The sequence below is a fragment of the Piliocolobus tephrosceles genome, chromosome 14 (assembly GCF_002776525.5).
Source record: "Piliocolobus tephrosceles isolate RC106 chromosome 14, ASM277652v3, whole genome shotgun sequence".
Classification (NCBI taxonomy): domain Eukaryota; kingdom Metazoa; phylum Chordata; class Mammalia; order Primates; family Cercopithecidae; genus Piliocolobus; species Piliocolobus tephrosceles.
In genome coordinates, this window is record NC_045447.1 from 59,251,835 (window position 1) to 59,273,947 (window position 22,113).

At 37.3% G+C, this 22,113-nt stretch overlaps 1 protein-coding gene across 5 annotated transcripts in view; it reads right to left on the reverse strand.

Moving 5' to 3' along the window:
* Positions 1-22,113, reverse strand: part of FOCAD (focadhesin) — a 317,972-nt gene that overhangs the window by 284,835 nt on the left and 11,024 nt on the right. For 2 of the 5 annotated variants that reach the window (XM_023191710.2, XM_023191711.2), the window contains one exon: positions 21,231-21,275. The exons of 2 other annotated variants lie outside the window; for them this stretch is intronic. The gene's annotated coding sequence lies outside the window, so the exon portion shown is untranslated. Of the gene's footprint in view, positions 1-21,230; positions 21,276-21,800; positions 21,817-22,113 lie in introns of those variants that run through there. One more of the 5 variants, XM_023191712.2, reaches the window with a different exon arrangement.

Sequence of the window (22,113 nt, forward strand, 5' to 3'; positions counted from 1 at the left end):
AGAAAGAAAGAAAGAAAGAAAGAAAGAAAGAAAGAAAGAAAGAAAGAGAAAGAAAGAAAGAAAGAAAGAGAGAGAGAGAGGGAGGGAGGGAGGGAGGGAGGGAAAGAAAAGCATGTAAAAGGATGGGGAACGCAGGTGGTAAAGCAGGAGCATGGAACTAAAAAGAGGATTTCCTAAGGATCCCAATTTATCCCATTTTCATGAAGCACTGAACCTACCAAATTACACTACTTTGAAAAACAGGGTATTCTAGGTCACCTATTTATTACAATATAATTAAAATTAAAATTTATCTCCATAAACAACCCTAGATTAACTTATAACAAGCAGAAAAACCAAGTTCCCTTGATCTCAAAAAATAAAGCATATTGTAATGAACCTGCAGCCTTCTCTAACTATAGGTTGAGCAACCCTAATCTGAAAATACAAAATGCAAAATGTTACAAAATCTGAAACTTTTTGAGCACTGACGTGACACTCAGAGGAAACGCTCATTGGACTATTTTGGATTTTCAGATTGGATTTTCAACCGGTTTAGAGTATATGCAAATATTCCAAGTTTTTCTGAAAAAAATCCAAATCCAAAACACTTCTGGTCCCGAGCATTTCAGATAAGGAGTACTCAATCTGTACTTTCCACCCTTTAATCCAAAGCTAAACTCCCTGAACTGGTAATTTATCCTGGTATTTTTCTTCAACATCTATGTCCAACTTTCCTCCCCAAATTTGACATTCCACAACACTGAAACAACTTGTTATAAGATTGTAAACTACTTTCCTATCTAAATCTACTTATTAGCTTAAGCAGGTCAAAATTTTTTAACTTCCCAATTGTGTCAATCACAACTTTCTTGTAATTTTCTCCTCCTTTGAATTCCATAATACTTACAACAGAATCTCCTAAAGTGTGTCCCTAGGAAACACAGGAAAAAAATATCTCCATGGGTGAAAGAAAGATGCTATGGGGACATATACTCCCATCTTGAAATTCATTCTCTCATTTAACAAATACTTATTAGTTGCCTATTGTGTGTCCAGCACAGTTCTAGGTGCTTGAGTTATATCAGTAAACAAAATAGGCAAAAATCTCTGCATTCATGGAGCTTACAGTCTAGTAGAAAGCAGCAGATAATTTTTTAAACAAATAATACATAAAATATGTTAGAAGATGGTAAATGCTAATAAAAAAAAAAAGTGAAGCAGAATAAAGGGGATGAGAAATGAGAGAAGTGCACTCTTTCTATTTTAAATATGGTAGTCCAGGTCAGTCTCTTCTAGAGAGGGTGGCATGTGAACAGATTTAGAGGAGGAAAGGAAGTTAGATAAGCCAAACAGATATCTAGGGGGAAGAGTGTCACAGGCACAGGAAAAAGTCCTAAGCTAATAAACTGCTTAAGCCCTGTCTTAGGAAGAACAAAGAGATGTGCATGCAGCAGAGCAAAAGAGGAAAAGAATGGCAAATCAGGCCAGAGGATTCATGAGAAGCCAGGTCATAAAAGGCCTTGTATGCCACTACAGAGACTGACACATTTATCCTGAGTGAAATGGAAAGCTACTGCACAAAGAGGTGGTAGGATTTCAATAGAATCACTTGAGGTACCACGTGGTCAGATTCTGGATACATTTGAAGGGAAAGCCAATGCGGCTGCTAATGGATTGGATAAGAGTATAGAAAGGGCCAGGCACAGTGGCTCACACCTGTAATCCTAGCACTTTGGGAGGCTGAGGCAGGCAGATCACCTGAGACCAGCCTGGCCAACATGGCGAAACCATGTCTCTACTAAAAATGCAAACATTAGCCAGGCATGGTGGTATGCACCTGTAATCCCAGCTACTCAGGAGGCTGAGACAGGAGAATCACTTGAACTCAGGAGGTGGAGGCTGCAATAAGCTAAGGTTGTGCCACTGTACTCCAGCCTGGGTCACTGAGTGAGACTCTGTTAAAGGAAAAAAACAAAACAAAACATAGGAGAAAGGAGTCAAGGATGACTCCAAGGTTTTTAATCTGAGCAACTTTTTTTTTTTTCCTTTTTTTTTTTTTTTTGGTGAGACAGAGCTTCACTCTGTCACCCAGGCTGGAGTGCAGTGGTACGATCTTAGCTCACTGTAAACTCCACACCTCCCAGGTTCAAGCGATTCTCCTGCCTCAGCCTCCCAAGTAGCTGGGATTACAGGCACCTACCACCACGCTCAGCTAATTTTTGTATTTTTAGTAGAGACAGCTTTCACTATGTTGGCCAGGCTAGTCTCGAACTCCTGACCTCAAGTGATGAACCTGCCTCGGTCTCCGAAAGTGCTGGGATTACAGGCGTGAGCCACCATGCCCAGTCTGAGCAACCTTATTTTTAATCTCAATTCCTTTGGCCATTTTACACATGGAACAATACAATTTCAGTGTTACTTCTTACCATGGCATTTTTTACTAAAAAGAAAAGATAGAGCTGCCATCACCTGAGATGGGGAACCAAGTTTTGTGAAGAAGACAAGGAATTCCACTTTGGACAGTTAAGTTTTAGATGCCTCACAGATATCCCAAGGGGAAATGTCTCATAGAAAGTCGAATACAGGAATCTAAACTTGGAGGTAGAGATCATATTGGAGATATAAATAATGGTGCATATTATTAAAGAACATGAGAGGGTCTAATACAAGAAGTCTATTTAACTTTGCTTAACCCAGAATTTATCAAATCTATCTGGCCATGCAAAAATGGAAATACCTGCTAACCATCTATACTATCAGTCTGTCCTGGGATACACATTGGGAAACACTGTTGTACTGACTTCTCCTGTTCTTCCGTGCACTCTGCTCCTCGAGTGCTATCTTCCTTCCTGGAGGCACTCCCCAGCCACTCTGCCTTGTGCTGTTGTTCCTGCATATAAACTCTCCCACAGCTCAGTCATCATCTCACACAGATCTCCAAACACTTCCAAACTTTCTCTTAGGAGGCTCTAAAACACCAGAAACCAGGGACATCAAAAACAAAACACTATTTCCTCTCAAAAAACTGTCACTCCAGTTCATTTTTCCCCAGTTCTCCTCTCACAATTTCCTTCACCACCACTCTCTAAATCCAGTCAGCCACAAAATCGGCTTCCTTCTTGCCAGCACCTCAGAGGTTACTCTTCCTCTTCATTCTAGATTCATTATCTTAGTTCCTCATGGCAGGCTTACTCCAGTAATTGCTTAGTCTTGGGGCTCTCTATGCTGAGTTCATACACTGCTGTCAGACTAGCTGTACTGAAATGCTGTTCCCATCACATCATTTCCCTGTGAAATTTTCATAGTGGGTTTTCAGTTGTTTGTTGCATTAAATGCAAATTCTGGTGCCTAGCTTTTATGCCCTCCTATCAACAGTCTTGCCCATTCAACTTCATTTCCACTGCTGTAATTCTAATCTAGCTAAAACAGTTTCCAAAATGGTCCCAAATGTTCAAATTCTGCTCAATTCTACAGGATTTCATTTCTTCTCTCCCACATAAAATGTCTTCTATATGCTTCCATTGCTTAAATATTAAACTCCTTTCATAGCACACTCTGTTAAGCCTCTTCCAACTAGCTACATCTAACAGTAATCATACTGCTTTATATTGCATTTGGTCTGACCCACATGTAACTATTTGTATCAGGACTACAAATCTTTTTTCTGTAAAAGGCCAGAGCAACTATTCAAGTCTGCCACTGTAGCACAAAAGCAATAGGCAATACATAAATAAATGACTATGGCTGTGTTCTGATAAAACCTGATTTACAAAAAGAAGTGGGTGGGCCATAGTTTGCTAACTCCCAGTATGTACAACTATTTTAAAATTAATTTACAAAATTTCTTGACATAATTCCTACAATTAACATTCAAATTTGGCCCTGTGCTCCCAGGCAGCTAGGGTAAATAAACAAAATAAATGATACCTCTTTTATAATCTAAAAGATAAGAAAATATCCTTTATCAAAGAAAACAAACATTTTTGTTACCTGAAACTCCGAAGGAAATTTCTCACATTGGGCTTTATAAATGAACACAGAGTGATGCAATAGGCAATATTCTCAATAACAAAAGCAAAAGGAAACGTCGTAGTACTTTTTTTCTTTTTTTTTTTTTTTGCCCAGGCTGGAGTGAAATGTCATGATATCGGCTCACTGCAGCCTCCACCTCCAGGTTCAAGCGATTCTCCTGTCTCAGCCTCCAGAGTAGCTGGGATTACAGGTGTGTGTCACCATGCCTTTCTAATTTTTTGTATTTTTAGTAGAGACGGGGTTTCACCATGTTGAACAGGCTGGTCTCAAACTCCTGACCTCAGGTGATCTGCCCGTCTCGGCCTCCCAAAGGGCTGGGATTACAGGTGTGAGCCACCATGCCTGGTCATATTACTTCTCTTTTAAGCAAACCCTGGATAAAGCCACAGGCATAATGTAACATGTTATTCAGCCAAAAAAAAAAAAAAAGAAAAAGAAAAATCTCAGCTACTGGGGTCCAAGTACAGAGTTTTCTGATGATCTAAACTAACTCAAAAGAAGGCTGACTTTACAGTATCCAGAGAAGCAGGTAAGATTATTGATATGTCACAGAATATATTTACTCAAATATCAATGGTGATAGAACTATACAGCAGAAGATTTGGGGCTATGTACTCTGATCCAGGCCCAGAACGCTGGAATTCTAATATGGCTTTGGGGACCAGGTGAGCAGCTAGGTAGGCTAATAGCTTATTACAGAAGCAAAGAAGTTGAGCCATCCAAAAAGATGACTTTGTTTTCAGGTGTACCACTGTGGTAAAAGAGTACTGTTTTTATCCAAATTACCTAAGTATAGATGACAAATACCAAAGATTACAAAAGACAGCCCTAATTTCAGTGTGACACCTCAGAGAATGAGTATGTTTTTTAAATCTATAGTAACTTTACCTTTCCTAACAAATGGCCATTAAGCATTCTCAAAACCACTACCCAAGCTGCGATATGATTTTATATCATTCTTGATTTGCTATCACTGGGCTACAAATTGCAAGTGTCTTTCATTTGCTGAAGACTTATATTTCAAGGTTAGTCACAACTATTGGCCTTCCTAGGTATAAAAACATCATACCCTCTTACGGAATTTCAAAAAAGAGGAAACATGGTCACTTTAGCATTGGCAAGTGTAGCACATGTGCTGCTTTTTTAAGAGACAGAGACAGGGTTTTACTTTGTCACCCAGTCTGGACAACAGTCTACTTTATTTTTAAACTCAATTTCCTTTAGGTATTTTATACATTAAGAAAAACAATTTATATATTACTTCTTGTCATGCCATTTTAATAAAAGGAAACCAGTAACAATATAATCCATAAACCACATGCTACAAAAATGTATGTTTGATTTTAAAAGATTTATCTTCAACCTGTCAGTATGCCTTTTTTGTCTATCTAAATCTAAATTAGAAAGGTAATTTTTAACAAGGTCTTTAAGTTCCCAGTGAATCAAAACAGTTGTTTAAAGTAAGCAATTATCACATTATCTGCCAAGGTATTTCAGCCCCATAAGAATACTTCCAATAAAATTAATCTATCAATTGCACTAATAAAAGAGCAGCAGAAAAAACACTTTGGGTTTTCAACTTTCTTTCTCAATAGTTTCTCTAGGATACTGTACAACTACATATCACACAAAAGTACTTAATGTCAAACCTCAAATAAAGGACACAATCTGAAAAACAAGAGGAAATCTAACAATTATGAAAACACAGCAGAGAGAGTAACTGATTATACAAGGTAGTCGGAGGAGGAGGATCCAATGGTCACGAAGATAGACATTTTTTTCTTAAGAGACAGCATCTCACCCGGTCACTCAAGCTGGAGTACAGTGACACAATCATAGATCACTGCAGCCTCAAACTCCCGGACTTATGTGATCCTCCCATCCTCAGCCTTCCAAGTAGCTGGGACTACAGGCATGCACCACCACGCCTGGCTGAAGTTTTTTTTTTAATTTTGTAGCGAAGGGGACTCCCTCTGTTCCTTAGGCTGGTCTCAAACTCCTGGGCTCAAGTGATCCTCCCACCCTCAGCCTCCCAAAGCACTGGGATTACTACAGGTGTGAGCCACCACATCCAGCCCAGAGTACCTTCTTAAAGCTAGTTTACATGAGCAGTATCATCAGCAAACCGAGAAAATTGCTGACAAAAAAATGAATACTTCATTCACATTAATGGACTCTATGTTTCAGAGACACAAAATCCAGGACTTTTCTTTTTCTAACATTTTATCAACTATTCCAATTATCAGTTATGGAATTTACTTAGTTTCTTCGTCCCACAAATTAAGCTATGGAACCATCAGCCTAAAACCATACTTTTAAACACATATTTTGACAATTTTTATCTTTTTTATTACATTTTGTGGATGGCTTATAGAAAACCTGATGGGCACTATCAATAAATTTTGAGGTGATTTTATAAATTTATCAAGACTGTGGCTCAAGGGTGGATTCTAGAGTCCCCTAGCTGATTGACCCTGTCCCTCAAAAAAGAGGGGAAAAATTCTGCCTATACTTTTCAAATGCCCACCTTGTTCTATTGTCTAATATGGATCTCTTTCTCATTCTTCTGCTGCTTAGCTTCTCATCTACTGCTTCCCAGTCCCTAAGTATTTCTATATATCTGCTCTAAGATCAGGCAGCTTGATTCTGTTTCATCACCTTGTATTAAATCCTGACACCTGCTCACACTTAGCCTCAGCTCTTGCTTCAAAAGCTTAAAAAATCTGACTGCCACCTAACTCCCAGATTAACAGGACAAGATAATTGGAACCCTTTTAATCACAGTTGATCCTTGAGAAAAGGTCCATTTATATGTGGCTTTTCTTCTACCTCTGGCACCCCTGAGACAGCAAGACCAACCTCCCCTCTTCTTCCTCCTCCTCAGCCTACTCAGCGTGAAGGTGAAGATGAAGACCTTTATGACGATCCACTTCCACTTAATGAATAGTTTTCTCCTTTATGATTTTCTTAATAATATTTTCTTTTCTCTAGCTTTGTTATAAGAATACAGTATATAATATACAAAATATGTAAGAATCAACTGTTTATAATATCCATAAGACTACTGGTAGTTAAATTCTTAGAGAGTAAAAAGTTACATACAGGTTTCCAACTGCATGAGGGACTGGCACCCCAAAACCCCAAATTTTTCAAGGGTCAACTGTATACGATTCACGAAAATTCATAAAAATTGAAAGTTTTCAACATTAAAGAGCAAGTGCAAGAAAACAGTAATTTTTAGTCATTATATTCTCAGAGAGACCACTAAGACACATTAAAATTAAATCCAGAGTAGAAAATACTTTTATCTTAGCCAGTAATTTCAAAATCAAGCTGAAGTAGATAGCAACTCAGTGGTGTGACAGAGCCACTTGGTCAATATTATAATCAGAGAAAGCAGCAACCATATGATGTGGAAGAGACTGCGATTTATCCACCAAAATCTGTTCTCTTCTTTTGTATTAACAAAACTGTAACCTGAACAGCTTCATTACATTTCCCAGGCTCAAATATGGTACAGTATGAACATGTGATCAAGTTCTCTCCAGTGGTGTTTGAGCAGAAGTGACATGCCATTTCCAGGCTGGAGTCTGCTTCCTCCCCTCTCTCTTCCGAACCACAGTGAATTCTGGGCAACAATCTAGATGCAACCATGCACATGAAGACAATGGCCCTGGGACTCTGTTGAAGAAACAAAATGGAAAGAACCTGGATCCCTAAATAATAGCTTGCTGCACAGCTGCATACCTGGAACTCCCAACTATTACAGGAAAAACTTCTACACTGTTTGAACCATTGCATTTTGGGGTCTCCTTGTTGCAATATCTAGCACTTCCTTAACTAATATAATGGCCCTAACATCAGCTCCCTCCCTACATTTGTTCACTAGAGAAATGAAGAAACAATGTCAGAGAGGTTAAAGCAACTTGCCAAAAACGGAAGTCATCATGACAAGAGTTCAAGTGAGAACAGAGGTTTCTTGACTTCCAATCAAGTGTTCTTTCCACTGGACCATCGGTAACATGAGGCATGGCCTGCACATTCCACATCACTTACCATATCCCAGGAATTTTAAGATCAATAATTCAAATACTGAGAAAATTTACATGATGATGAGTTCAGATGATCTCACTGGTTGCTATTTACTAAAAGTACAATGAATTCTATCAAATTCTTGCCTTTACAATTTAGTTCCTTCTCAATACCACATGTTACTTACAGATTTTGAAATGGGAGTCTAAAATAAGATCAAAGGCAGGAAATTGCAAGTCAGAACTGATTGCTGTCCAGGAAAACAAGACATTAAAATAAAAAATAAAACCACAAACTTGGCCAGGCATGGTGGCTAATACCTGTAATCCCTAGACTTTGGGAGGTCAAGGCAAGAGGATCACTTGAGCCCAAGAGTTTGAGACCAGCCTGGGCAACATAAGGAGACTCCATCTGTACAAAAAATTTAAAAATTAGCTGGGTATGGTAGCTCATGCCCACAGAAACAGCTACTTGGGAGGCTGAGGTGGGAGGATCACTTGAGTAGATCAAGGCTGCAGAGAGCCAAGATTATGCCACTGTATTCCAGCCTGGGTGACAGAACCAGCCCGTTTCTAAAAAAAAAAAAAAAAAAACCCACAAAACTGAATAATGCCTAACTAGTTACAAATTTTCTCTAATTATTCTTGAACACTGTGTTTTAAAGTATGGTATATGGATGTGTATTTATATGCTAAATATATATCAATGAAAAAGTATTTTTTAAAATCTAAGGGCTTATGAATGTCTGGAATTTTTATAGCATCCAATCTAAATCTTCAAAGTTAGCTTTTTTATTTTTTCCAATATCATAAATTTTAAGTATTTTTCCTTCACCAAAACAGTTACATATATTGCTCAGTACAAAACATTTTCTAAATAAAGACTTCATGTTCATATAAAATATCTACAGTATATTTACAATAAAACTGATACCCAATTATTTTAAAGGTGTTACTGGCCAATAAATGTCTAATCTGAATAGCACAATCTCCATATTCACAATCTTACTTCAAATACCATTCAGTCAGCTAAAATTATTAAAACATCACAGAATGGATGTTTTAGATATTTTGCTTATATTTTCTCCCTTCAAAAATGATTCAAATTTTGTATACTCACTCTCTAAAATAACTTACCTAATTCTTAGCAAATATTAACATGGTACAAAGTATACATAGTGTAAGGATGTAATATTTGGGATTTTCTGTAAAATACCCAAGTATAGAAAGAAAAATAAAAGAAGATTGATAGATGAAACAGGAATGTCTAAATGTTGATAATAGGTACACTAGAACTCATAATACTAGTCTCTATTTCTATGTTTGAAATTCTCCATAATAAAAGGTCTTTTAAAACCCATGTATGTGTCTCTTACTAGGGGAAAGGCAATATTCTAAGCATTTTACATGTATTAACTCATTTAACCCCCATAATAACCCTGAGATAGGTACTCATTTTACAGATTAAGAAACTGAGGCACAGAAAATTTAGATAACTTTCCCAAGGTCACAAAGTGACAGAGCTGGAATTCCAACCTAAGTAGTCTCGCTCCAGAGTATATATGCACAAAGAAAAGCCCAGAATGTACAAATTGTGGATAATTTTTATTTTTGCTCATTCCTACTTTCTAATTTTTCTATGAGAATATGTGTTTTGTAATTTTAATAAAGTTACCAAAATAGGAAAATCTTGATTCACATTCTAATACATTTTGTAGAAATAGAGGGTACAACTTTCTGATACCCAAATCACTGAAAGCATAGAAATCCATCATTAAAGGGTGTCATAAAGTGAGCAGCAATTTAATAGAAAAATTGTTGATAAAATGATGAAAGATTACTTTGTTACTTATGTTTACCAATGCTTTATGAAAAGAGTAATATTGAAAAGGGGCCAATGTAATTTAGCCAGACAAACCACTTAAAAGTTTTCCTCCTTCATTTTCAAGGAGAAACATAACCATTATAATTTCCCCAAGTAGACTCCTAGGAAATCTTCCTCCAAAATAAAAAACTCTTACTCTAAAAAAGTAAGAGATTACAGTTATAGACTGATTACAAGTTTATTGGCAAGATTTTTTATTGTTGCAGAGTGACCAATCAACCTCATTTGGTATTTTTCCTAAAAACTAAATTACTAAATTCATGTAGAATGGAATAGATATGGTTTAGTTATTTTAATTTGCATACTTAGTGTTAATGAAAGCTGAAGACCAAATGAACAAAAAAATTTTACAGGAAGATAGTAAATTTCTCTATTTTCAACAAAGTCAATGTACATACAACAAATAGGCATGGAGAATATCTCTATATTTGAGTACTTAACGGTTACAAGGACAAAAAGTTATCGCAGTACTGTTAGAAGAACTACAGTGAAAATGGTCGAATGAATAAGATCAATAGTGCACTGTGAAGCAATGACATATATTCTTTTGCAAACTCTAAGATTGTCCACAGAGAAGATAACACCTTAATCTGATTAAGCTCACAGTCTTACGTACCTCTATCATGCTAAAAGAGCAATCTGACACAGAGAGCAAAGCTCCGAGGGGTTTTGGGGAGCCCCCTTTGGGGGCTAAAGGGAGCAGGGAACCATAGACCTGGATGCAAATCCTGGTTCCAGCACTAGGCAATCACTTACCATCTTGGAACCTGTTTCCTCAATGGTTAAACAAGGTCTTGGGAATAACGATATAAAGTACGCCTTAAAGCCAAGAGAGTCTTGCACATAGCAGGTACTGTAGAAATGTGTGCTTCCTCCCTCCCTCAGTACCATGTGGGACAGTCAAGGAAGGTGAATGATGGAAAAGAATTTGAATTTAAGTGATAAGTAGGGAGTCTCTCATCAAGTGAGCAGTAATGAAGTAGAAAAATTGTTTTAATGATAAAAGATTAATTACTTATATACAAAGATGGGATCTTACATGCAAGCCACTAGAGAGAAATAAGACACCAGCCCCAAGGTTACATAAGATTCCCATTTAAAATACAGTTTATGCAGCACTATTCACAATAGCAAAGACATAGAATAAAATACAGTTGACTTTTAACTCATATGCTGAAAACTTTTCGATAGTTCCCCATTGCAACTCCACAGGAAGGCTGAAAGGTCCTGGTCTCGCAACGCTCCTTCAGTTAGGGCGCTTTAGCCACATGGGCCTTCAGTTCCCTCCTTGATCCACCCCAACGCCCACACCCTCAGCTCCTTCCACATCTGGGTCTAGAACTCTCAGGCCCCTCAGCCTCAAGTGCTCTTGACTTGTTGTTCAATTGTTCAAATAAGCTGTTTCTTCTCTCCCTTCACATGTTCCCTTGAATCTTCCCTATCTCCCCACCACCCCCATAGCCTCATATAGTTCCCTACCTGCCACCACAGTGACCCACTACTGTACCATTCATAGCTTTTATCAGAGTCTCAAATGATTGGTCATTTACTTATTTCTGCTTCCCTACTCTACCCCCACCTCCCCAAATGCAAACTCTTTAAGGCAGGGACTTTTTTCACCACTATCTTCCCAGCATATAACAAATACCTATTCAATAAAGATTCACTGAATAAGTGCAAATCATGACATAGAATTTGGAATGCCATGTTGGATTAAACAGCTCCTATGTGCTAAGCACTCCACGAGACACTTTAACTAATTCCACTAGATCCTCACAAGAACTTTGGGGTAAATATTAACTCCATTTCCCAGATGATGAAATAGGAGCTCAGAGAAGAAGTCACTTGCCTGAGGTTATACAGTAGTATTAACAGTCAGGATTTATTGAGAATTTTACCATGTGCCAGGCAGGTACTGTCTCACTGGTATTGTTTTCTCTCACTCAATATTCAAAACAACCCCATGACATAAGTACTACTATTAACTTTACCTTCATATGAAAAACCAAGCGAGGAAAGCAGAGGTCAAAATTAATCGCCTAATTATGTAAGAAGCAAAAGCATGAATATAAACAGTCTGCCTCCAAATCTCACGTGCTTAACCACTCTTTAAGAAAGTTTAGATATAGTTGACTTAAAGTTTTTGTAAAATTAAGATCACCAAGCAGCCGGGGGCTCGTGCCTGTAATCCCAGCACTTTGGGAGGCTGAGGCGGGAGGATCACTAGAGGCCAGGGGTTCGAAATCAACTTAGGCAACAAAGCGATCGATACCCCATCTCTACAAAAAATTTTAAAAATTAGCTGGGCATGGTGGTACATGCCTGTAGTCCTAGCTACCCAAGAGGCTGCAGTGGGAGGATCATTTGAGCACTGGAGATTGAGGCTACAGTGAGCTATTATCATGCCACTGCACTCCAGCCTGGGCAATAGAACAATGCCCTATAGCTAATAATAATAATAATAATAATAATAATAAAGTTAAACAACTAAAGCTAAATTAAGATAATCCATTAAAGCATTTCCCTCAGAGCCAGGAACATAGCAAACAGTTTTTAAATGTTAGTTATTATTCTTAGTCTGAATCTAATACCTTGTTTTTTCCATTGTATTTTGCTGCATCTCAGGAAATCAAATAAATCTTTAAATGAATTACCTGGATTTGCATATACAGTGTTAAATTAACTTCCCAAAGCAGCTTATCAGCATATGCAAACAGCTTTGTATCTTTGTATATACTGCAATCCTAAAAAGGTAATCAAGTATAATGTGCACACATTACATATTAAAGGGTTACTCTTTGCCCAGAGCACAAAACATAAAAATTGTTTATCTAAACTTAACCTTCATCTTTGTGGCACCATCACCAGCTATACATCTCCCACATCTGTATATGTTCTTTGGTTGTATGCCTTTATTTCATCATTGACTGTTCAGTTTAAGTTCAATGAGTATCTGAGAGGATAACAATTGGCCGCTTCATCATGACAACTGTCAATCTGTAGTAAATCTATGCTTCTTGTCACTGATATCAATACTTTCACATCTACATTTTCGATTTTTTTAAAATAAGCAAATAATCACTAAAATAATTAAAGCAATTATATACCCAAATGATTGCTTAAACACTACACACATACAGATGGCAATGCCACTGCAAATGAATACTTAGCTGGCAGGAAACCCCACCATGTGACAGGTGAAAACACAGCTCAATCAGACAGGGAAATTTGTGTGTACACGAGTTTACTTATAAAAACAGGGTTTGAAATAATACTGGAATGCTCAGGAAGAAATGTCCAGAAGCAGGAAGATCAAGAGGAAGCCACTGCATGTTCTTTCTCAGTTCCTGCAGCTGCCTCAGAAAACAGGGCTTGAACTAAGACTTGGCATCACATTCCAGGCAGAGGGAATATGAGGATATGGTTTGAGAGAACAAAGCGGAGAGCTAAGATCAGGCTCTAATGTCCCTTCCAGCTCTGAGAGGGTTATAATCACTGCTCAAGACATTCTTGTCTCATCCTGAAGGGCCTAGTTTCCATCTATGTAGCAGTTGTACCTGCTCAGATGCCAGTAAAGAAGAATCAGACCGGTGGCGCCAAGATGGCCGAATAGGAACAGCTCCAGCCTCCAGCTCCCTTAGCATCACTAGCCATCAGAGAAATGCAAATCAAAACCACAATGAGATACCATCTCACACCAGTTAGAATGGCAATCATTAAAAAGTCAGGAAACAACAGGTGCTGGAAAGGATGTGGAAAAATAGGAACACTTTTATACTGTTGGTGAAACTGTAAACTAGTTCAACTATTGTGGAAAGCAGTGTGGTGATTCTTTAAGGATCTAGAACTAGAAATACCATTTGACCCAGCCATCCCATTACTGGGGATATACCCAAAGGATTATAAGTCATGTTGCTATAAAGACATATGCACACGTATGTTTATTGTGGCACTATTCACAACAGCAAAGACTTGGAATCTACCCAAATGTCCTCAGTGACAGACTAGATTAAGAAAATGTGGCACATATACGCCATGGAATACCATGCAGCCATAAAAAAGGATGAGTTCGTGTCCTTTGTAGAGACATGGATGCAGCTGGAAATCATCATTCTCAGCAAACTATAGCAAGAATGGAAAACCAAATACTGCATGTTCTCACTCATAGGTGGGAATTGAACAACGAGATCACTTGGACACAGGAAGGGGATCATCACACACCGGGTCCTATCGTGGGAGGAGGGGAGGGATAGTATTAGGAGATACACCTAATGTAAATGACGAGTTAATGGGTGCAGCACACCAATATGGCACATGTATACATATGTAACAAACCTGCATGTTGTGCACATGTACCCTAGAACTCAAAGTATAATAAAAAATAAATAAATAAATATACATGTCTGAGCAAATTCCAGTATGATGCTCAACAGTGATCTACTTGAAGTGCTTCCATCAATGTGACTTTTATCTTTAATTTTATGTAATATTGTGGATACATCAGTAAATGATATTCAAAAAAATTTACAATGAATTTTCACTATTGGAGAAAGTTGAAGCCAAAATTATTATTTTTCATTTTTGAAAATGCCATTTCATTCCTAGAAAACCCCAAATAGTCCAGTGGAGAAAAATTAGAAATAAAAAAAAAATTGAGAGTCATTTGCCTGATTACAAAATTAACAACTTCCTTATGTATTATCACTGGTGAAGTAATGTGATAAATAAAATCTCCTTTTCACAAAAGCAATAAAATAGTAAAATACTGAGGTATAAATTTAATAATATAATTTATATGACTTGTGCAATAAATGATTTCAACCATAGAATGAGTTTTGTAAACAGAATGAGTTCATTGTTTTTAGGCAACAAATTGGTGTTCTAGAGATTGCACCTCTCTAAATTATGTAAATTCAATATTGTGACAAAAACAGGAAAGTAATTTTGTAGCAAACGAATTAGAAGATTTATTGGAGAAATAAGCACTGAAGTATAATGTAGAAAACCTAAAAAGGGGTATTGAAAGTTCATTAGGCTTGAAAAAGTTTTAAATGTTTCAAAATATTTCACCAAGACAATTTTGTTGCACTTCATAAAAATATATATCAGTGTATAAAAAGATGCATTAGAAAATAAACTCACACATATGTAGAAATTTAGTATATAATAACTATGGTATTTAACTGGGTGGTTATTTAGAAAAATTCTGAAACTCTATCTCAGATGTTCTATTGAACACACAACATACCCACAGACCCTATCTCCTATTAGATCACAAATTTAAAAGTTAAAAAACAAAACTCTTGGTTAAAAACCATGGCATTCTTTCCATAATATGGAGTGAGGAAATTCCAGACAGGAAATGTCTATCTTACAAATTTAAAAAAATAAAAGATCCATTTAACTAAGTGAAAATTTAAATGTTCTCCATGATACAAATAAAGCCAAGATAAAAAATGCCACATTGGGAAAAATATTAAATACAACAACAACAACAACAATAAAATCCCCACAGTATCACCTCTGTGTATTTCCCACTGGGGTAAAAGGAATTTTAAATAATTTCTTTGAAAAAAAGTAACATTTACTAATCTTCTATTATACAGTGAGCATTACTCGTGGCTGTTTTCACTTATAGGGTGCTTAATAATCAGATATTAGTTAACCTTTGCAATCAGCCTGGGCAGGAGTTGATTAGTCAATCATTTCATATTAGCATGGAAATATCAAGCAGCATATTCAAGAATCAGAAGAGGATCTTGAAGTGAAACGCTGACATCCAATTGACAGAGTACAGTATGTAGGATGTCTTTCAGATAAAGTTAGTTTAAGAATTTTATTTAAACAAATATGAAGGAGGAGGAGAAAGGAGAAAGGGTTAAGATATAATATGTAGTGCTTCATAATTCTTTTTTATTATTATTATTTTGAGACTGAGTCTTGCTCTGTCGCCCAGGCTGGAGTGCAGTGGCGCCATCTCGGCTCACTGCAAGCTCTGCCTCCTGGGTTCACGCCATTCTCCTGCCTCAGCCTCCTGAGTAGCTGGGACTACAGGCGCCCACCACCATGCCTGGCAAATTTTTTGTATTTTTAGTAGAGACAGGGTTTCACTGTGTTAGCCAGGATGGTCTCGATCTGCTGACCTCGTGATCTACCTGCCTCAGCCTCCCAAAGTGCTGGAATTACAGGCGTGAGCCACCGCACCTGGCTGCTCTTCATAATTTATTTAATTTCACAAATGTTAAAACTAGTACATATGATTTTCATACATACAGGCCTAATGGAACTTTTCAACACTCTGTTTTAAGTAAATGACCAACTAGATGAACAGCAATAGCCACTCCATAGACCAGCAACTTACAATAAAGTCAGTGTTCAAAAGAGTTTCATTTCACCCTCAAAGACTACTTCTGCCTTTCAGCCCAAATTGAAACACTATCTAAGAAATTGTTCCCAAACTGGCTTACTGCCAAACTGATAGAAGAGTTATCAAAGATCAGCTCAGGAACAAGCCACACAAATAAGGCAGAACCAGCATGATTCCCAGAACCACAAAAGTGTCCCCAAGTCCCACCTACCATACCTAATTTCATAGGGAACTTTAGCGCCATGAAGCTGAAAGTCTGACGTAGGCTAAAAACTAAACCACTCTGTGGAACTGGGCAGCCTGGGTACCTCTTCCTGAGCATTTGATCTTACTATCTGACACTTCTTGGCTATATACCAAAGTGTGCCATACATTCTTCAAGTTCTATTCAGCTCCCATTTTAAAAGTGAGGTAAGAATTGAAAAGGCTTAAAACCAAGCACACTTTGTGCAGAAGTATTCATGGATAAATCTAAAAGATAAACTAAGGACTATGCAGATAAAATATTGATCAGTAATTGAAAATAACATTTGTAAAGAGTTTTAATAATGTAAAGAAAAGCTCACAATAAAAAACACTTGAGAAATTTTTGCATACAACCATGAACGCAACAAAGTTTAAAATATAAGCCAGGCGCAGTGGCCCACACTTATAATCCCAAACTTTGGGAGGCTGATTTCAAGACCAGCCCGGGCAACATACAAAAAATCTCTACAAAAAATAAAAAATTAGCCAGGCACAGTGGCATGTCCCTGTGGTCTCAACTACCCAGGAGGCTGAGGTGGGAGGATTGTTTGAGCCCAGGAGGTCAAGACTGCAGTGAGCCAAAGATTGCAGCACTACACTCCAGCCTGGGTCAGAGGGCAAGACTCTATCTCAAAAATAAAAATAATTATACATATATGTGTGTGTACACACACGCACATATACACACACATATAGTATATATAATGTGTGTGTATATATGGATGCATGTGTGTAATATAGAGAGAAATACAGAATTAAAAAAACAAACAGGCAAAAATGTTGATAGGGTTATTTCTGAAAAGGATGATGGATGATTATATAACCTACTGTATTCTCCTTTGCTACTTTTAATTTTGTTCTTACAATGGGGCATACATTATTATTATTATTTTTTTTTTGTATTTTTTTTTTTTTTTTTAGTAGAGACGGGGTTTCACCGTATTAGCCAGGATGGTCTCGATCTCCTGACCTCGTGATCCGCCCGTCTCGGCCTCCCAAAGTGCTGGGATTACAGGCTTGAGCCACCGCGCCCGGCCGACATTATTATTTTAAAGTACAAAGCAATTAATTCTCTTAAATAAACAGATACAATTTTTAATTGCAATTTTTAAAAAAGTGGTATTATTTACTCACTTGAAACCATGGTCTTTTATCATTCTCTAAAGAGGTGGTTTCACCGCAGCACACACCAAGACAAAAAAAAAAAGTCTCACTTGATCCAATTATACCACTTATTAAGAACTATTTAATGAAAAAGTCACACACCTTTGAGTTATTAGAAGCTATAATAGTCCTGCAGAGTTCCAAACAAGTAAGCTAACAGAATTACCTTTGATTCTAAATTGTTTGCCAGGAGATTTATCCATCTGTGCCTGAAAAAAAAATCAAGTGTTCCTCCAGCATGTTCAACATCCTCCAGTCTCATTTTAATCAAGTATGTTAGCCTCAGTCTAGAGAGTATTTTTAATTGCTTGAACTACAGTATAAGTAGTTTCTTATTTTAATTTTCCAAATTCATACACAACATACCAAGAAAATCAAAATTTTAGTCATCAATAGGTAAATTTTAGAGAGGTCTTTAAACGTTTTGGCATCTGTCAAAGAATAAAAAAAGCTCTTTCTGATAGTGACATTTGAACAGACACCTGAAGGAAGTAATGCGCAGTCCAAACAGGAGGAATGACCCTGGAAGATGGAAGCATGTTTGGCAAGTTTAGGAAATACCAAGGACACCAATGTTGGCTGTTGCAAGTCAGCAAGTTGGGCAGTGAGAGATTACAGAATGAAGCAGAAACCCAGATCATGTAAGCCTCTACAGGGTGCTGGGAGCCTTTGGATGTTTCTCAGTGAGATGGGAAGTCCTACAGGGTTTCAGAAAGAGGAATGGCATATTTGACTGACATTTTTAAAAGATCATTGTGGCTTCTAAGGAGAACAGACAGACCATAAAAGGACAAGGATAGAAAAAAAGAAAAAGAGAGGGACCAGTTAGGTTACATCAATAATCCAGGAGATAAATCATATTGCCATGGACAAGGATAACAGCAGTAGAGATGGTGGGAAGAGGTCAGACTTAGGACATGTTTATTTTTTTCCAGATTTATTGAGGTATAATTGATGTCTTAGTCTGTTTTCTGCTGCTAAACAGAATAGCTGAGATGGGGAATATTTTATAAAGAACAGAAACTCACTGGCTCACAGTTCTGGAAGCCGGAAAGTCTAATATCAAGGTGTCAACATCTGTGGAGGGCCTTTGTGCCACATCATCACATGGTGGAAGTGCAGAGAGACAGAGGGCAGGAGAGGACCGACTTTTATATCGGCACCAATCTCACCCTTGGGGGTAGCACCCTCACGGCAATCACCTCTTGACAGTCCCACCTCTTAATACTGTTACAATGGCAATTAATTATTATTATTATTTTTTGAGATAGAGTCTTACTGTTGCCCAGGCTGACGCACGGTGGCATGATCTCAATTCACTACAACCTACATCTCATGGGCACAAGCGATCTTCTCACCTCAGCCTCCCAAGTAGCTGGAAGTACACGCTTGCGCCACCACATCCAGTTAATTCTTGTATTTTCTTAGTAGAGATGGAGTTTTGCCATGTTGCCTAGGCTGGTCTCGAACTCCCGGGCTCAAGCCATCCACCTGCCTCGGCCTCCCAAAGTGCTGGAATTACAGGCATGAGCCACAGCACCTGGCCAACGGCAATTACATTTAAACATGAGTTTTAAAAGGGACAGGCATTCAAACCATAGCAACTGACAAATAAAAACTGTATATATTTAGAGTGCAAAACCAGACGTTTTGATATATATATACAGTATGAAATGACTTCCACAAACATATCACCTCATCTAGTTACCATTTTGTGTGTGTATGTGTGTGTGTGTGAATGGTGAGAACACTTGAAATCCACTTTTAGTAAATTTCAACTATACAATACATTAACTATAGTCACCATGTTATATATACATTAAGTCTCCATTTGGTCAAAGGGTACATGCCTGCAGTTGTAAGTATTTCAGATATATTTGGTAAGATTTGCTAATGGACTAGACGTGGAATGTGAGAAGAGTGAAGGAAGACTCCAAAGTTTGGGGTTCAGATAACTGGAAGAACAAAGCAGTCATACACTAAGATGCAGAAGTCGAAATCATTTATCCGTTTCTAAAATAATGCAGCAATGCATGAGTCGCCTAAATTCTTGGAAGTTCAATTTACTTTTGTCCATATCAGCTAAGAAAAGCTACATGATAAAAGGATGCAACATGCAGACTGTATATGCTTCATCTGCTTCTCAATTTTATTTGGGGCTAATCTTGACTCTACACAACAAATGTTAAAATACGTAAGCTGAGCTACAGCCTGGATTTACATTCAATTCATACCTAACACCAATGCTGCAGTCGATACCTGCCCCAGTCCTATCCACTTTCCAATCCCTGTAAGGCCTCAGTGGCCCTCTAATCCATACCTATCCCACATAGCTTTTAAAATATTATAAATTGGAACCAGTAAGATAGAGAGAAGGAGAGGAGACAGGCAAGTCAGTAGGTAGGTGGGTAGATAATCCTTACTTCCCTACATCACCTTCCTTTATTGTCCATTCCATTTCATATCTCCTTACAGGCTTTACGTCAAATGTTCAACATGTACTGAAGGCATTGTGTACGTGTGTAAATATGGGATGAGAGGGCAGGGAAAAATTGATTGTATTGTAAAAAGAAACATGAAGAAAGAAAAAATGAAAGCATAATTATATGCTTAAGAAAAATCTTTACCAATATGAAGTTACTTTGTTAATATATAATTTAATTTGTGAATGAATCATCAACTGTTGCTAAAACCATTAAGTTAAAGGAAGATAGGGAACTTTATATTAGAAGGATCAGGATGATCCCACTTGAATCGATTGATTCATCTTAGCATCACTAAAAGTAAGAATACCACACACATTGTATCCTCACGAGGTGATGGAATAGGACATACACAGGCTTCTGTAAGAATACTCTTACCTAAAAACATTTGCCACTAATATACACAGCTCTTTACATTTAATTTCCAATTTACAAGAAATATATGAGATACAAGAACAAGGTACCTCTTCCAGGACAATACCACTTGCAGAGCAATAGGTCAAGTCCAGAATTTGGGACACTTTACAGAACAAAGGACTCGGTTTCTCCAACAAATCAATGACAAGGGAGAAAAGGAGTGGAGGGTTTGTACAGAATAAGTGACTAAACACACATAATAACCAAATTATATTATATTTGGGAAACTTACATGATTCTGATTTCAAAAAACCAATTCTACTAAGACAACCTTGGCACAACTGAGAAATTCTGAAATACGGACTGTATTGGATAATATTTAGGAATTGGTATTAATTTTGTTAGGGTTGATAATGAATGGCCTAGTAGTTGCACTTTAAGAAGTCCTTATTAATTAAAGACAATTACTTTAAAAAAAAAGCTAGGGAGGAAAAAATGTTAGAAAAACAAGACTGACAAAATGTTGATGTTGTTGATATTAAGTTCATTCACTATATTCCCTATTAATATGTGTATGTTTTAAATTGTCCACAGTAACACATTTTTAAAAATAGAAGAAAATAGAAAAAAAAAGTAACTAGAGATTGTAAGATTGCAATGTGAACTGTTAAAAAAATTATTACCATTTTCAACCGTTAATCTGTGTGGATGAAAATTTCCTTGATGATCTGCAACAAAACCAAAATACAAAATCACAATACAAAAATAAACTGGAGGCTGAGGCACACAGAGATTATCATTTTTATTCATAATCATTCATTTCAATGTTATGCTCCTTATAATAGCTTCATGGTTCAGATTGACTTTATAATAAGAGTATGCTATAAATTCAAATGTAAAATCGCTTTATTTTGAATAGTAAAACCTTTATTTTGAATAACAAAACATTTATCTGAAGCTGTCAGTAAGATATGTGGAGGTGGAGAGACAGTCTAAGACCTTAAAAAAGGTTTGAAAATTTTCTGCCCTAGACTATTCCTTTCACCTGCTTCAGCTTTGCTTTGAACAAAAAATGTTACGATTTACAACTCAAAGTGAAGAGGTTACTATTAAGTACCAAGAAAGGTGTTACATATAGTTAAGAGAATATGATAATCTTGCAAAGAATAAATTAGAGTCTGGATGTGGAAGAATACTTGGTCTAGAAGACCTCTTTTAAAAAATGGATTGCAGTTGGGCGCAGTGGCTCATACCTGTAATCCCAGCACTTTGGGAGGCCAAGGCGGGAAGATCACTTGAAGTCAGGAGTTCGAAGACTGGCCTGGCCAACATGGTGAAGTGCCATCTCTACTAAAAATACAAAAATTAACCAGGTGTGGTAGCAAGCACCTGTAATCCCATCTACTTGGGAGGCTGAGGCACAAGAATCGCTGGAACCCAGGAGGCAGAGGTTGCAGTGAGCCAAAATCGCACCACTGCACTTCAGCCTGGGCAACAGAGCAAGACTCCATGTACATAAATAGATAGATAGATAGATAGATAGATAGATAGATAGATAGATAGATA